This window comes from Palaemon carinicauda, chromosome 11 (assembly GCF_036898095.1).
Source record: "Palaemon carinicauda isolate YSFRI2023 chromosome 11, ASM3689809v2, whole genome shotgun sequence".
In the NCBI taxonomy this organism is placed as follows: Eukaryota; Metazoa; Arthropoda; class Malacostraca; order Decapoda; family Palaemonidae; genus Palaemon; species Palaemon carinicauda.
This window is the reverse complement of record NC_090735.1, coordinates 156,274,185-156,279,184: the sequence shown is the minus strand read 5'-3', so window position 1 is coordinate 156,279,184 and position 5,000 is coordinate 156,274,185.

The window sequence follows — 5,000 nt, the reverse complement described above, 5'->3', positions numbered from 1 at the left end:
TTTAACATCTGCTTAATGAGGGAAGGGGAGAGCGAGACCACCCGCAGAGTGGATTAACACAATGCGATCTTTTGACTTTCGCCCGTCAATAACTAGACCAACAAGAGTCGGCTTGAATGATTCGCTGTCTTGTATCGGCCATATTTGGGCTAATAATAATCTTGTTGATAATAGTGGGATATTCTTAGCAGATATCACAGATCATTTCCCAATTTTCTGTAGTCTATTAATGTCTATATTAACAACGTAGAAAACAAAATAAAAATTCAATTCAGAGATATGAGCGAGGGTGAATGACAGGAAATTCACGAACTCCTGAGGGGGAAAGACTGGTCCGAATATGGTCAAGCCTCATTAGATCCTCACCTGGGTGCGGCCTCTTTTACGGATGAAATAGACAGCTTTTTTAATGAATGTTTTCCTTTAAAAACAAAATATGTAAGTGTTAAAAGATTGGTGAATAAGTGGCTCTCCAAAGGGCTACTGAAATCAATTAACATTAAACATAATTTATATCGAAGAATGAAATTGGGTGCTTATAGTGCCCAACGCTATAGTAACTATTGTAATATGTTGCTTACATTAATTCGCGTGGCAAAGAACAAATATTTCGATAGTACTTTTGATCAACTCCGAAAAGATGCTAAAAAATCCTGGGATCTCATAAACTCGTCCCTTAGGCCTGGAAAGAAAAATGCGCACGTCGCTAAGAAAACTCATTGGTCGTAACGGCGAAACTATTACTGACAGCCAACATATTGCAAATGCTTTTAATCTTCATATCTCTACAATCGGCATTACTCCTCCGAGATGCCCTGCCTCAAAATAGTCAGTTAGATTTTCATTCCTATTTGCCTCCTTCAAATCAGCACTCTATTTATTTGACCCCATCTTCTCCTCTTGAAGTAATCAACATTATAAAAAAACTAAAGAACAAAAAAGCAAATATTCATTCTCCCCATACCAAACTATATAAGAATAATGATAGTTTACTTGCCTTTCCTATATCCTTATTGTTCAAACCGTTGTATTGCCTCTGGCATTTATCCTGACATTTTTAAAATAGCTGGCGTTACTGTGCTACATAAGTCTGGTGATAAATCGAATGTCAATAACTATATACCAATAAGTAGCCTTCCCTTATTAAATAAAATTTTTGAAAAATTATTGTACAATCGACTCTACTCTTTCTTTATTAGATGTAATATCTTCTTTACCTGTCAGTATGGCTTTCTGTGTGGCGTTATAACAGGTGATGCTGTAAATGACCTTCTTAAAAATATCTACAATGCGATGAATAAAAATGAATACCTTGGTGCGGTCTTTTTAGATTTGAGTAAAGCCTTTGACACAGTGTCTCATGATGTGCTGCTTAAAAAGCTCGAACATTATGGAATACGTAGAAATGCGTTACTTTTACTAAAATCCTATTTAATGAGTCGAAATCAATTTGTGACCCTCGATGGCCATCTCTCAGACGTTATGGATGTCAAATTAGGTGTTCCCCAGGGATCAGTCCTAGGCCCGTTATTTTTCCTCGCCTATATCAATGATCTACCTTGATCAGTAAGTAGGTTAAGCTCCATACTCTTAGCCGATGACACTACGCTTCATTTTAGACATTAAAATATATACTCCCTCTGTGATACACTAACTGCTGATTTAACTCATGTAAAAAACTGGCTACTAGCAAATAAGTTAACCTTAAATGAAAGAAAGACATACTTCATAATCTTTTCTTTACGTAGAGTTCGGGATAACATAAGGGTGGCTATAGGAAATCACACTCTGGATCAGAAGTCCAGGGGTAAATTTTTAGGGATAATTCTTGATAATTAACTAACTTTCTGTGAGCATGTAAATATGACAGTTGATAAAATTGCCAAAGTAATGAGTATCATATATAGATTGAAAGAGTATTTCCCCTTATATATTATAAAACAATTGTATCACTCGTTAGTATCTCCTCACCTAAATTACTGCAACACGGCGTGGGGGAGTAGTAGTAGAAATGTCTTGCAACCATTAATTGTAATTCAAAAAAGACTGGTAAGAATCATAAGCTCCTGTGATTACTTAGCTCATACATCGCCACTCTTCCGGTCTTTCTCGATATTGAAGCTGGAAGACACTTATAAGGTCTCCTTAACCCTGGAACGGTACGGTGGGTCGTCAGCGACCCCGAGCATAAAAAAAAAGAGTTTTTCTCACGTGACTCACCCCCGTGACTGAATTTGTGGGTGATCGACCTGCAGTAGGTGTCTCGCCTACACGCTCTAGTAGTGTCCAGATGTGCATTGCTGTAGCTGTACTCCTTCCCCCGATTTCTGAGACGCGTCGGGGTCGAGCGCAACCGAGTTTACCCTTCTAAGGTAATTTGCATAATTATCAAAGTTATTACGTATTATGAAATTGTCGTAGAATGGTGCAACTTGCATAGGTTATCAGTTGTGGAAAGTCTTGGTGGATTGTTTGGCTACCATGTGCATGATTTTTTTTTTTAGTTAAAATGTCATTCATCACCACGAGGACCATTTTACCGCGAGTGCCCCTTTTTAATTTTTTTTCATTTTTTGGCCAGGTCATTTTTCCGTAAGATATTGCCAAATAGCGTCGTAAAACTTTGGCTTTGTTAGTGTTGAAAAGTGTGTCTAGATGATCTGGCTACCCATGCGTGACTTTGTTTTTGTCAGATACGATGTAGTTATTGGTATATTGGGTATTTAACTGCGGTTGCCAATTTCTTTTTTTTTTTTTTTTTTTAATATTTGTAAAAATTTACTACGTAGTAAGGAATTGCCGTATATTATTGATTTTTTTTTCAATGTTTATGTGTTAGAAAGTGTGCCTTGATGGTTGGGCTAACACGTGCATGTCTTTTTTTTTATCTGAGATGCCGTATATTAGAATGTTGGGCATTTTTTCCGCGAGTGCCCCTTTTTATTTGTTTTGCATTTTTTTTGCTTAGTCATGTTACCATAAGGAATTGGCAAGTAGTGTCGCAAAACTTATATTTTTATAGTGTTGGAAAGTGTTTTTAGATGATCTGGCTACCCATGCCTATTTTTTTTAGCCAGATATAGCGTATATATGGGTATGTGTTCGATTTTCCTGTGATTGCCATTTTTTCGTTTTTTCCCCTTTCTTTCAAAATTACTACGTACTAAGGAACTATCACAGAGTAATGATTCATTTAGATGTTTATTTGTCGGAAAATGTGCCTTGATGGATTGCCTAGCACGTGGCTGATTTTTTTTTTTTTCTGAAATGCCGTATATTAGAATGTTAGCCATTTTTCCGCGAGTGCCCCCTTTTTATTTGTTTTGCATTTTTTTGCTTAGTCATGTTACCGTAAGGAATTGGCAAGTAGTGTCGCAAAAACTTATATTTTTTATAGTGTTGGAAAGTGTTTCTATATGATCTGGCTACCCATGCCTATCTTTTTTTTAGCCAGATATGGCGTATATATAAGTATGTGTTCGATTTTCCGGTGATTGCCATTTTTTCGTTTTTTCCCATTTCTTTCAAAATTACTACGTACTAAGGAACTATCACAGAGTAATGATTCATCTATATGTTTATTTGTCGTAAAATTTTGTTTACTTCTTTTTTGATTGAATATCATCAAATTTTTTTTGCTAAAATATTATATTGTTTTACATTTTTTTTCGATTTTATTTCCCTTCAAATTTTTTTTGGGGTCAGAATTTTAATTCTATAGTCGTAAAATAATCGACAATTATACAGCAACCCACCATACAATTTTTATGCATATCCAAGAATAATTAGATTAGTAAATAACACCTTGAAATTGACATACCCTTCCTACATTTCAAGTGGCAGATTAGGGAGTCTGAGTCAGTGTGGTTGGCGGCCATTTTGTGGACATATCCGAAGCGTAGGTTGCCCTATCTATATATATATATATTATTGTTCCGTATAAAATTTGTGATATTTTGGTATATTTTTACCTGCATGAATATCATATTATATAATATATGTATTTTTTACGAATTTTGTAAGTACTCAAAAAATTACCTTTAGATATGGCCCCTGATATAAATGTAATTTACAAAATAATGAAGATTTTTTTACATATTTCTATTTTAGGATAACATATGTTTATTCCCTAAAAAATTAGTCACTTCCTAGTTCATTTGGGTACCCAAAAAAATTCATGAAATTGGGACAAATTTTTTTGGTCAAAAAAAGTTACCCTTTTTTTCTCATTTCAGATCTTCACCTCCATGGGTCTGACTTCATCCAAAATACATCAAGATGTGTCCTAAATACTCAAGAATCAATTCCTAAAAGGGTTTGTGTATATATGTATAAAATTTATTTTTTATGAATTTTTATGTAAGGTCTTTTTTTCTACTTAATTTTTAAAATATTTATAATAAATAGTTTTTCTGCAGATGAGTAGTATTTATCTTTACAGTTGTTTTCAGCATTCATTGAAGTTTTTTTAGCAAAAGAAAAAAGGAGGTTACTGCAAAAACTGATTTTTCAAGAACTTTTTTTTGGCGTCAAGGTCGCGCGCGTCCGAGGAGCGTACCTATCCAGGGTTAATGAATATGATGGTCCAATCACTTATTTTGAACAAATTTCCAGATTTAAGACGAAAAATAATTCAGGAACAATCAGTTCATCCATATGGAACAAGAAATTCAAACTTAACTCTTCCTTTCATACGTATTAATAGATGCGAGCAATCGTATCTATACCAAGGTATTAAACTTTGGAATACTCTGCCCACTTATCTAAAGGCACTGCTTAGCGTTCAATCTTTTAAGAAATCATATACAAATCTCCTGTTATCTGGGTATTGAGCTTTATTAATAAATATTTATACTTGCCTACCTAACCACAACGCAAGTATGTTTCATTGTTTAGAATATTTTTTATTTGTAAAACTAATTCTTTTACTGAGTTTTTTGCTTAATATCTACAACTTTTCAATGTATATACCATTAGCTTTCATATACAATCCTTCCTTA